This window comes from Megalops cyprinoides, chromosome 25 (genome assembly GCF_013368585.1).
Source record: "Megalops cyprinoides isolate fMegCyp1 chromosome 25, fMegCyp1.pri, whole genome shotgun sequence".
Taxonomy (NCBI): Eukaryota; Metazoa; Chordata; class Actinopteri; order Elopiformes; family Megalopidae; genus Megalops; species Megalops cyprinoides.
Window position 1 is genome coordinate 16,262,609 of NC_050607.1, and position 13,367 is coordinate 16,275,975.

Here is a 13,367-nt window from a genome sequence, read left to right on the forward strand (position 1 = left end):
AGATCGATGAACAACATTATTGGCTGCTGTACACCACTAAACTCACTTGTTATATTTTACTTCTCAGCACTGTTTCAGCTATTCATGGACCCCAGGTTAAAATCCTCAGAGAATAAAGATAATTGAGCATAAAGCAAGAGGAAAAAAGGAGCCAGTTTATGGCCTGAAATCAGAGCTTCTTCAACCCCCCCTACTGTCTTCCTCTCTGTTCAACTTAATTCAATTCAATTCAATCATGCTTTGTTGGCATGAATTACACTGCGTAAATATGCACACATACATATGTTCATACACACACACATATATGTGTGTGTGTGTGTGTGTGTGTGTGTGTGTGTGTGTGTGTGTGTCTACAGGAAGCAAAGAGGAAAGAGAAATGCAAAATAAACATGAACATACAGTAGGTTCTAGACAGTTAATAATGACTAGTAATTATTCACTGTCCCTCAGGCTAGGCTGAAAAAGGCCCTCATCCTCTTTCTCTCTTTCATCATCTCTTCCTCTCTGCCTCTTTCTCTCCCTCAGCCTGTAACAGCTGAGGTGTGGTGTAAGGACACGCTATCAGGTGAAGAATGTTACAGCTGGGTGGCAGGCTAACCATACCCCCCCCCCCCCCCCCCCCGAGAAAGCCATCCCCCCCCTAGCCTGCTTCCTCGCTACAGGAAGGCTTGGCCGTGTGTCCATGCAAGACAGCAGCGACGAAAACACGTGCACCTCGTTACCCTCCGACGAGCCCCTGTGCCCACGCCCCCTCCCAGCGGCTGCCGCCGAGGGGAAGCCGCGGAGGTCACCTGACCTACAGCGGAGGGTGTGGTCCCCCCCACACACACACACATTTCTACCTCGTCTTCAGAATCGAGCCCTCACGCCTTCCTCCTCTGCCCAGCCAACATAGCAGGCATGAGTCCTGGGAAGTGAACATCGGGGCTGCGGGTTTGCAGCCCAGCGGCTTTGCCTCAGCCCCTCCAGCTGAGACGCCCAGCTGTGCAAATGGACAGCAGAGTACGGAAAAAGAGCAGCTATAAAACACCATAAAGCCGAACGAGAGTATCTGCTGTGCAAACACAACACCGTCCGCTCTGTTTTGCCAGCTTTGAGCCACGTTTCCCAGCCAGAGCCTCACCAGCCCTGTTTTAGCAGCTTTGTTTTCGGAAAAGCGAATCCAATCCCGCACCCCCAGGCTGGGACGGAATCTAAACTGCGCCCTGCCTACCGAGCGCTGGCTGGTTAAACAGGCCCTGCTGATGGAAGCCTTTTTTGTTTGTGTTTCTAAGTGGGGTCTCCCCTCAGTTGAGATCTAATCTGGTCCTAATCGGGCGGATCTCTGGCACTCTGGCTCCTTTCAGCTTTCAGTACAGGAGAACTTGGCAAAAGTGCTTCTCATACTCTTTGAGCCAGAGGAAAGAGAGAGTGTGTGTGTGTGAGTGTGTGTGTGTGTGTGTGTGTGTGTATGTGTGTGTGTCTACGTCTGTGTGTATTTGTAACTTTATGTGTGTGTATGTATATGTGTACGTACTGTACATGTGTGTATATGTAATTCTATGTGTGTTTATGTGTGTATGCATTTGTATGTGTGTGTATATGTATTTGCGTGTGTGTGTACGTGTATGCATATGTATTTGTATGTGCATGCATGTGTGGGCAGGGACAGCTGATAAAGGGATCTTTAGCACGCACACGCACACACACACACACACACACACAATGTTCCAGCGACTGCAGAGTCCTGCTCTGCTTTCTCTTTTTAAACTCGGCTCCTCCTCGCAGCTCAGCCCAGCCCCCGCCCCCCCCCCCCCCCCCTCCCCTCCAGCCGGCTCTCCTGCTGATAAACACCATCACCGCTGTGGCCTTATTTTAGCCCTCCTGCAACAGCTGCTCGAAATGCTGAACAGAGCAGAGAGTGTCCCTCACTCTCATTCGCTCAATTGGCCTCAGCTGACACAACACAGGACCGCTCCGGTAATTACCGCCTTGACTGGTGTTACTTACGCCACAAGCCGTTCCCGCCCCACCGCTAGCCTGAGAGAAACACTGACTGACGGAGGTAAACATCATATTCCCGGTCAGTGTACAGCAAAAACGCGGAGGCACTCTCAATGAGATCGCCAGGGATTGTGTCCGCTCGCGTTTCCTCGTCTCATTCCTGGCAGCCGAAGCGTTTTAGAAAACGACGCTCCCGGGTTACGGGTTCAGATTTCCCACGTTTCACCAGATAAGGAGCACTTTGTGCCACGAGCAGCATTAGCGATTCACTTTGGATCAAGAACAGCTCCATCACGAGCAGTATAGGTTTTGCATGAGAAAAGGGTTGTTAAGAAAGCTCAAAAGTCAGAAAACAAAAGGAGGCTAACGCTAATAAAGCATCGCTAATAGCTCGAGCTGTGGCCCAAGGTGCTGAACTCTGGTCCGTGTGCTTACTGAAGTGAGTGATTCTGAGTCATGAGCTGTAGGAGTATCTGCCACGAGTGAGTAAAATATTACCAGCACTGTATCTTGACCTCATTAAATAGGATGGGACAGTTTTACCATGTGACCTTATCTTGGAGCCCAACCAGTAAGTAGCAGTGTCTTTAAGGCCCTATGACATCATGCAGATGAGGGCTGCTCAAATCAATTGAATTATTTCGCTTCTGGTTTGGACCCCAGAGTCAGGTCATATGATTAAGTGGCTCTTCCTGTCTAACTGGGTTCCAGCTCACGATAGCAGCTTCAATGCCGTCCCTCAAGACACCAAGCCAGCATTAGCAGAGACAGCGCTGCCCCCGTTGGTGAGAGTGGGTTACTGCACGCCGTTACATTGCATTAGATTATTGGCATTTAGCAGATGCCCTTATCCAGAGCGACTTACATATGTTACAATTTTTTACATGTTACCCATTTATACAGCTGTATATTTACTGAAGCAATTCTGAGTTAAGTACCTTGCCCAAGGGTACAACAGCAGTGTCCCAGCAAGGAATTGAACCGGCAACCTTTTGGTTACGAGTCCTTACGAGTACCATTACACTGCCAGCACCACAGCGTTAAGCTTTGCTCCTGGAGAGTCGCATGCACATGCAGATTTTTGCTCCAGTTACTCCTGACTACCTCCCTCTCATTTGCAAGGTTAGAAATCCTTCACATTTTCTACAGATTTTGACTCACAGCCGAGAGCTGTACGTGCTCTGTACTCTCATGAATCATCTCATTAGCGCGGCTCATTAGAGCGGGGGGAATTGGCGGGAATGAGGATCCGGACACGCGCGCGGACCTTGGCCTGACGCTCCAGATTTAGCGCGTCAGCAGACGGGGTAGCTGTGCCCTGACTGACGGGCCGCCTGTCCCCCGGCGCACCGACCCACCCTCCCTGCCGCCACTCTCCTCAGTCCCTCACACCGTGCCAGCACGTCACGGCCTATGCACCCCGCTCTTACAAGCGCTGTCTGATCCCGGGGTCCCGCAGGAAACAAGACTACCCTCTCCGCTCACAGCGCGGCGATAATCGCTCTGCCGCTGCTGGCGTTCTTTTCAGAACAAATGAAACCTAAAAGCATGCGCGTCCGACAACAGATCAAAAGCTAAATCGCCACCAGTGCAGAGTTACTGTGAAGCACTGTGAAGGACAATATTTACAACTTCCCTTTTTTTTGCATTTGCGGACATGCATGAAACGGAAATCCTTCCCGTCCGCCGTACGTACTGGGGTAAGTCTTGAGCCGGATCACTCTCGTCACAATGGGACAGCGTGCGGGTGTGCGATGCAACGCCGCCTATTCCCATTCCTGCCTACGCTCTGTCGCTCTGTGGATGTTTAGCACGTCCCGCTGCCTTTTGATGTTGGCCAGCCCACGGCTTTACTCGCAGCTCTCCTCCCACGTCCGATTAAAATTTCAAGACCGAACGAGCCCAAAGGCCCACAGCAGCAGAGGCCCCATTCTCCTGCCTGCGGCTTTGTAGGTGCCGGTGCTGCCATCTACTGGACGACAAAGGTAACAACGTGCTTTAAAAAATCCACACATGTCAATCATCGTCGTCTTCCCGACAGATGGTGTACGTTAGCAAATGTGCATACCTCTCTTCTCTGGGAGCTTGTGGGGCTCGTATGAAAATCATGTTTTTCTGCTTCTGCGCAGAAAAAAAGTATTACCGCACGTATGTGGAAATCAGCAACTGTGCCACTACATCAAAAGCAAGCTCGCAGTGGTTTCAGCTGACAGCGTGCCACATTTCCTTTTTAAGTCGGGAAAGGGGAAGCTCAATGACCATAGCAACATTAAACATTTAACTTTGGGCGACACCACATTATAGCCAAATTACTCTTTATGCTTCTTGAGGGTACTTGCAAACTTTTTGACAGATCAGTGCCGGTTCTGCTCTACCCGTTGGAAGACAATGACCAATCACTCATGGGTAGGAAAGCTTGATTGTTTATGATACAAATGAACACGTATAATGAAATAATAAATAGGTAATAAAATGTTTGTAATGGAAGATTAAATGCATCATAAGCCCTTTCTTGGCAGTTAGATTTACAGACTCCTGTGGACTAGAATGGCAGAGGGGTGAGGGAGAGGGAATGGGGTAGGATGATGAGAGTTCAGAGGAATGGCCTAATCAGCCTCACCCAGGTGAGCCCAGTAACAGCCAACTCACCAGGAACATTCCCGGAGCCACATTGTTCCTCCGCTGCAGCAATGTATTATGGGTACTGGAGGAGGAGTCTGCTGTGGGAACCTCATACCTCACCAGGCGGAAGCTGTCCAGGTAACACTGAGAGAACAAGCAGATACTACACAGACAAGCCCTCAATGTACCTTACACACAGCTGTCTTCTCTCTGTAGCATTAGGCAGTTATCAATGCATAAGGTCACCTGGGCATTTACTGATCACCTGAGTCTGTGTATGCTCACCATTACATACTGTATATATCTATATGTTTGTCTACCTGCGTGTGATGTAAACATTTAAGTGTATGTTTATGGTTACCTATGTAGGATAAAACTAGTGAATGACCTATCCACATAAATACCTGTGTGTGACCACCTCTCTGTGTGTAAACCTGTGCCAGTTCGCCTGTGTGTGATTACCTCTCTGTGTGTAAACCTGTGTCAGCTTGCCTGTGTGTAATTACCCCTGTGTGTAAACCTGTGCCAGTTCGCCTGTGTGTGATTACCTCTCTGTGTGTAAACCTGTGCCAGTTCGCCTGTGTGTGATTACCTCTCTGTGTGTAAACCTGTGCCAGTTGCCTGTGTGTGATTACCCCTGTGTGTAAACCCATGCCAGTGTGTGATTACCTGTGTGCAGGGTGAGGTCCTGTTCTTGTTCATCCTCCCATAAAGCTCCTCCAGGAAGTCTTCCGCGGGCTGGGCGTGCGGGTGGGGCGACGCAGTGACACACACCACCAGGACCTGCTCGCTGGCACTGTGGGAGGCCTGGCCCCCCGCGAAGGCCTCGTACTCTAGGTCTGTGACAAGGGGCATCCGCCGGGCGCTGCAGCGACACTGCCCGTGCCCCTCCTCCCCCTGCAGGGCCCCCCGCAGCAGAACGGGGCAGGGGCTGGAGGGGAGCGCAGCGGGGCGCCGAACCTCCGGGCTTCTCAGGATCAGCACAGGCCTGAGAGGAGAAAGCTCATCACTGTGCGACTTACAAACAGAGGGGAATGAGGTCATCAGTAAGTGACTAAAACAAAGGGGAATGAGGTCATCAGTAAGCGAATATGAAACAGAGGGGAATGAGGTCACCAGTAGGCAACCAGGAAACAGGGGGAAATGAGGTCATCAGTGGGTAACCAGGAAACAGGAAAAGAGTGGGGTCATCAGTAGGCCACTAGAAAACAGGAGGATGAGGTCCTCAGTAGGCAAGTAGGAAGTAGAAAACAAAGGGGAAAGAGGTCATCGCTACAGATCTGGTGAAACGGGATTGAGTTTTCCCCATGGGAAGAGGGGAGTGAGATCCTTACTGCTGGACTGAAGGACAGAGAAAGTGAGGTCATCGCTAGTGGACAGGGGGAGAGTGAATGAGAAGCAGGTGTCTCTCTTACTCCAGCCTGATGTTGCTGTGCACTCGCACTGCCCCCATCTCTGCCACATGCTGAGGCTCCTCTCTGCCCTGCCTCCTGGAGCAGAGAGAGAGAGAGAGAGAGAGAGAGAGAGAGAGAGAGAGAGAGAGAGAGAGAGAGAGAGAGAGAGGGAGGGAGGGAGAGAGAGAGAGAGAGAGAGAGAGAGAGAGAGAGGGAGGGAGGGAGAGAGAGAGAGAGAGAGAGAGAGAGAGAGACACAGAGAGGGAGAGAGAGAGAGAGAGAGAGAGAGAGACACAGAGAGGGAGAGAGAGAGAGAGAGAGAGACACAGAGAGAGAGAGAGAGAGAGAGAGAGAGAGAGAGACACACACAGAGAGGGAGAGAGAGAGAGAGAGAGAGAGAGAGAGAAAGAGAGAGAGACAGAGAGAGAGAGAGAGAGAGAGAGAGAGAGAGAGAGAGAGAGAGAGAGAGGGAGGGAGGGAGGGAGGGAGAGAGAGAGAGAGAGAGAGAGAGAGAGAGAGAGAGAGAGAGAGAGAGAGAGAGAGGGAGAGAGAGAGGGAGAGAGAGAGAGAGAGAGAGAGAGAGACACAGAGAGGGAGAGAGAGAGAGAGAGAGACACAGAGAGAGAGAGAGAGAGAGAGAGAGAGAGAGAGAGAGAGAGAGAGAGAGACACAGAGAGGGAGAGAGAGAGAGAGAGAGAGAGAGAGAAAGAGAGCGAGAGAGAGGGACCAGGGGTTTACACAGCTACACTGAGCTCTGGGGTTAGCCCACACACAGGCACGGACACAGCCACACATGCACAGACACAGACACAATTACACCAACACAAATACAAACACAAATATACACGCACACACACGCATGACCATATGTGCAAATGTACATGCACAAGGAAACACACAAATACACACATGAACACAGGCACTCAGTGAGCTAAACCCCCCCCCCCCCCATCTTTTATTATTCTCTTCTGTCTGACAAACCTGCAATCAAAGCAGCAGGTGTGCCAGTACATTCCCTCTCATTTAAAGCATGGCCTCTCTTGGCTCTATGTTCCAGAGGGCTCAGCGTCGCTGAGATCCCACCAGCGCTGGGCCCGGTGGTTACCGTGACAACCGGCTGCCCCTGGTCGAGTCCCGCGGGGTGCCGCCAGCCGGTGCGGACAGGCGTCTGGGCGTGCTGCGGGGCTCTGCGCTGCCCCCCGGCGGCTGTCCTGTGTCAGCCTCCCCCTCCTTCTCGGGGCTCAGTTTGGGCGTGGTGGCGGATCGGACCTGCTGCTTCAGAGCGGCACGCCGTGGGCTGGAGTCCTTCGCCCCGTGGGTATCAGGACAACCAAATCCTGCCAGGAAATATGACAGCATCATCATGAAACTAAAAAGCGCTAATCAGCCGAGAGAAAACAGACAGGCAAGACAGTTTTACCATTCTTTGGACGAAGTGCTTAACTATTACAACATTAGATAGCAGTGACTCAGGTCACAGGGGTAAATAAGCATGTGGTGCGCTGCTTAAATCATAGTTTTGAAGCCCTAGAGAAACGCCCTGTGCCTCTGCGTACCTGTGGCTGTGCGACAGAGCTCCAGCCAGTGATTCGCGATCCTCCGAACCGCCCGCTGGAGCCTCCTCAGGTCCTGGTCTGCCCGCCCCCCTCTCCGAAACCCGTTACCCTCCTGCTCACACTCCGCCTCGTCGACCATCTCCAGAGCCTCGCACGAAGACCTCACCGCAACCTGTCACGCAGAGCGGAGCATCGCTGGAGACCTCTGTCACCAATGAGCACCATCTACAGATACCCTTAACACATCCTTACTGCAGCCTACAGACCCCCAGAACACATTCTTACTGCAACCTACAGACCCCCAGAACACATCCTTACTGCAACCTACAGACCCCCAGAACACATCCTTACTGCAACCTACAGACCCCCAGAACACTTCCTTACTGCAACCTACAGACCCCCAGAACACTTCCTTTGTACACATTTCCATGTGTTAGCGGTTTTCTTCAGTCCAAAATTCAAATTGTGAGGTTGATCTTTTGGCCTTAGATATCTTGGCACATTTTGTGCATTTTTATGTCACATTTCAACCAAACAGGAAACACGAGAGCGATACTCACGGGCTTGTTCGCAGTGAACTTCCCGGCGGCCTCCGCTTCTTGAACTTTCTGTCCATTGGCTTTGGAGAGCTCCCATGCTGCGCTTGAGGTGAAGTTTTCATCAGTCTGCAGGAAACCCTGAAGGGAACATGTGGACATTGGGGCAAACTTCAGCTGCTTTATTCAATAACACAAGCATTTGTATGAATGGACACACAATAGCTTCTTGCTTTGAAAAGGGGTGAGATCACTGGACAGATGAGGGCTCAACTCATAATGAAGCTGGCGATGTGATTGGACAGATCAGAGCTGAGCTCATAATGAAGCTGGTGATGTGATTGGACAGATCAGATCTGAGCTCACAGTGAAACTGGTGATGTGATTGGACAGATCAGATCTGAGCTCACAGTGAAACTGGTGATGTGATTGGACAGATCAGAGCTGAGCTCATAATGAAGCAGGCTAAGGTGAGGAAAGTAGAAGTGCTAAACAGGGGGGCTCTCACCAGATCCTGGGGAGGAGACGTGTCTCTCAGAGGAGACAGGGCCAGCTGGACGCTCTCCTGATGGCTTCTAAACAAGAGAGTCATGGAGGTCGGGCTCCAAAGTCGCACACAGATTAGTTCTGTCACCTATATGCAAAGATACAGGAGAGACCAGCTGTCTGACCCGTTTACACAAACACAAAGATGGTACAAAACTGTGTGCACAAAGCAATCACGTCACAGGAGTTGCTGCTGTTCACATTCTTTCCTGGAACACACTCGATACTTTTCCCAGCATATAAATGAGAATAGTATTCCACTATTTGAGTTTGCGACCAGGAGATCAAACAATGATTATCTGCATCAGTATTCAAACGCTTGTTAAACACAAACAATAAAATGAATTATTTATTCTTACGAATATTCATGAGGAACAGACTCAGAACTCTGTGTAAAATAGCACTGTTGTTATTCGCATTTGTTTGAGTGAGTGAGTGCGGAGCGGTTATTTACAGTTTTATACGGTACATGAGGGAAAAGGGATTACTTTAACGCCGGCTCTTGGGAGCAACAGCATATTTTAATATCAGAACGACCGAAATGCACATCCTGTGCCTGGTTTTAGTTTATGCAGCAGATTCATTTCGTGGAACTGTGGAGATGCTCTCTGGGTACGTCCCTCAACGGAGCCTCCCCGAAAAAAAGGCTGCAACTCTACAGGTCGTCGCTCCCCGATGATCTGGGGCTCGGATTAGAACTGCTGCTGCCTCTGCAGTGAGCGGGCCCAGAGCCTCGCCCGGAGTCTGGTTAACGAGGCCGCCAGCGAAGCACCCGGCGCACACGGACACCGGAGCCAAGTCCCGAAGCGGAGGAGACGGAGCATGCCGGTGCTGAGCGTGACGGACGGCAGACGCGTGACGGCGTTATTCTCGCGCCAGACGCCGCCGATCGGGTGTCAGCAGCTCAGACGTCACGCTCTGAATCCTACGTCTTCGTTCAAACCCCCCAGCCGCGCCCACACCGTGTCCATCCCAGGCGCTGCACTCTCTCACCCAGTTTCTGTCCAAATCTAATCAGTTCTGTCTTCTGTCACCCTCCAGTGTGGCTGGTTACCGGAGGCATATTTTAAACCTGCTCTGCTCACAGACATACAAACGCCAGGCTGGGTAACAGCAGTCTGATGCGTATTTTAAAAGCTTTGTCCAACACAGAAGAAACTGACAGCCTAGAAGCCCTGATTAAACCAATATGGCCTCTGTTGTGGATGCAGAAGAAGTTTATTGTCCTATATGGCCACCCAGTTGGCATACTGTGTGTTGGATTTACAATAGTAATAATACACAAAGCAAGATTATATTGTTTGGCCAGGTAGACACATCTGCTAACACAGCTGGATATTTACCAAAGAAATTCAAGCCAAGTACTTTCCTCAGAGGAACGGAGTCCGAACTGAGATTTTAACCTGCAGCTCCATGATAACAAACCAAGTCCCCAAATCACTGTTCTGATTGGTCCAGACCGATTTAGATGAAGCTCTCAGCCAGGCTGCGGTAAGTTCCCATCTCACCTCGACCACGATCGGCTTGTTCGGCCTGCTTTCGCCTTGCCAGGCCCACTCCCTCGTCACCGTCCCATCCAGGTCACACAACACGCCCCCCTGCTGGTCCCACGCTGCTGTCACAGTGCCACTAGGGGAAAGAGACAGCGATGTCACTGGTTATGAACCAAAGGTCTTTTGTGTGTTACGCAGGGCTATCCTCTCAAAGCACATGCGCAGTGATAAAGTCTCAATTACAATGGCTCCAAATACATAGAGCTGAACATAATAGACAAATACAATCATTAAGTATGCAAAAGTAATGTAAAGCGCTACCATTTATTTAAATTGACCTTAGTTGTTGTTCAGTACATCACAAATGAACTACCCTTACTTCAGGAATAAGTGTATTACGCATCATTATGTAATGCCCACATAGTAAGTGTAATTAATGACATAAACTGCAAACTGTTTCCCATTCATTACTATGTATGTATATATGCGTCACACACTCATTTCTCAGGTAACTACAACAGGGATGGACTTCTATGCAGTCAACTTAATACACCATGTTACTAGACATGAAACTAAAAAACATGAACCTGAAACTCTCCTTGTGGGTGTTCTGTGGTGATGTTATTTTTTATGACAAAATCCCAGCTCCTTCCTCCCTTGAGGTAAATGTACTGCATAATACTGAGCCTGCGCACAGCATGGGAGCTCAGTGGGTCTACAAAGGCTGCATTTTGCGAGATATTTCACTGAAGCAGGTAGAAAGGTACCCCATGGCTGAACACAAAGGAGCATTACTGCGTTTATTAACGAAATAGACCCCCTTTTTCACAGAGCTGTGCCACAGTTCCACTTGCAGGAGCCCAGCGTAAACCTATGCATGGCACTGAACCTCCGGGGGCCCCTCTCTGCGCTCTTTCACCGGCAGAACGTTCCGGAAGGGGCCGCACCTCAGCGGATGGGTGACGGTGCCATGCCCGAATGCGGTGAAGGTGGCGAGGATGGGGGCGGCGGGCGCGTCGCCGAACACGTTGGTGTAGAAGGCTCCGCAGGGCAGGCCGGACCTGCTGTGGCACACGGCGATATGGCCGGACGGGTAGCTGGCAGGGCTGGGTCAAGGAGGGTCCAGACACTGGGTCTGGCATCTTTTTTGTGTTTCACACGAATGGTCTTTTTTTTTCTTTTTCATTTTTCCCATTTTCTCCCCAGTTTGGAATGGCCAGTTCCCCAAATTTTTTGGAATGCCCAATTTGTCATCGATGTTCGATCCCATTGCACAAATCCCACTGTCAATCCAGGAGAGCGTGGACAAGCACGTGCCCTCCTCCGAGACACGTGATGTCAGCTGCTGCTTCTTTTCACGCTGCGGTCCACAAGTTAAGCTAGCACAGAGATGAGTCGGAGGAAGACATTTCATATGCAGCTTTGGCACGTGGACCACAGGCGCCCGATCGACCAGCAGGGGTCGCTGTTGCTATTGGGACTGAAGCCCCTGCCAACGTACTCACCCCTATCCTTCCACCCCTAGCGTTCAGTCTACACTCGGAATGAGTGCTTTTACCGACTGAGCCACTCAGGAGCCCTCGCAGGAATGGTCTTAATCAGCTGTTGCTCTCTGTTGAGTGTGGATCTCAACAAGATGTCAAAAAGCGTGGTCTCCACTTCACTCTGCTCCATTCTGCTCCTTTCATGAACCTCGCTTAACCCCCAGTACAGGGACTTAATACTACTGGCCAATTGCCTTTTTGACTTTTCCAATTTTTAACAATATGAAAAAGGAAACCAACTCGTTTAGCTCACTTCACCAGACAAGGCAGTTAACCCACTGAATCATATCGCCAAAAGCTAGCGTGACAGAATCAGAGTGGCTAAAGGCTAACTCCCTGTTAGTGTTCTCCATCTGAACACCAGGAAGGATACTAAACGAAGGAGGTGCCATCATTGGTCCTGTAGTGCAGCTTCTGCAGAGGCGGCTCCTCCTGCTTAGGCTCGGGGATCAGAGGCCTGCCGGGGTACAGGGCGAAGGAGCAAGCCCCGCCTCGCTGCTTTCTGTGCTTGTCCGCAGCACCTTTTTTGGCATCTCCATAGTGACGGGACAGCAGCGGATAGGCCAGTCCACGCTCAGCGAGCTTGGCGTTTTGCTCTTTTCTGGTTTGAAAAGTGCGTTGTTAAACAAGACAGTAGGCAACATGTACTGATTTTTTGTAACCAGAATATTTGGCCATTTTTGGTAATACTTTAGCATATGGCACAGGTATGAATGCTTAATACAGCATTACTAACAGAACTATGCATGCATTGTATCCTATATTGTATACATACATCATTAAAATTGCACTGCTGATGTTTACTCTAACATTAACGTTTAAAAATTATGTTGACACACACAAGACCAGGGTTTCCAGGTTCCACACAATGCCTGAATATGCACTGTTGCTAAGCTGTATATCTTGGCAGTGTACATTGGCTGGCAGGCATAATCACCGCGCAGTAATACAGGGAGGTGGCAGAAACAGAGAGAAGTGTGTGGAATGGCACAGGGAGAGGCAAATACACACATGGTCATCTGGGCCTGCCCAAGCCTCTCCACAATCCAGCGACACAAGCTCTCCCACTGAGGGTCACCGAGGGGCCCCTCCTCTTGCTGAACAATCCAACCTGGATACGTCAGACAGACAGACAGACAGACAGACAGGAAAACGGATACACAGAGTCCATATCAAGAAAACCGTACATCCGAATCCACAGTCAAAAAGGCACACTGACATCACGAGTGAACGAGAGAGACACAGAAAGGATGAGGGAAAGGGCTGGTATCTTACCCTGCTCCTGGCAGATCTTTGAGGATATGGAAAAGCTTATAGTTGTGGGCAAATGGGACACAGGAGCTGAAAGACAGTTTGGGAAAAAGTCACCCTGGTGTGCCTTTGGTCTATGTAAGGAAGGTAAAGCTTTTTAAGATATGCAATTTACAGGGTTAAAGATAATTGTGATTTTTTTTTTTTCACTTAACTACTGTTGTCATTTTTTGGAAACATTTGAAGATTTGAATAAGCTCAGTGTGTATTTGCATGCTTTAACATAAAATTTAGAAAATCCCAACAAGTTTAAGTTTAGTGACAAGATAAAAGAGACCAACTGGCAATATCAAATGGTCTGGTTTCCCAGACCGTGGTATTGAATAATTGAATGATGAAACCATAGGGCGGGAAATGATTGCCATTGTATAACCAGGGCTGT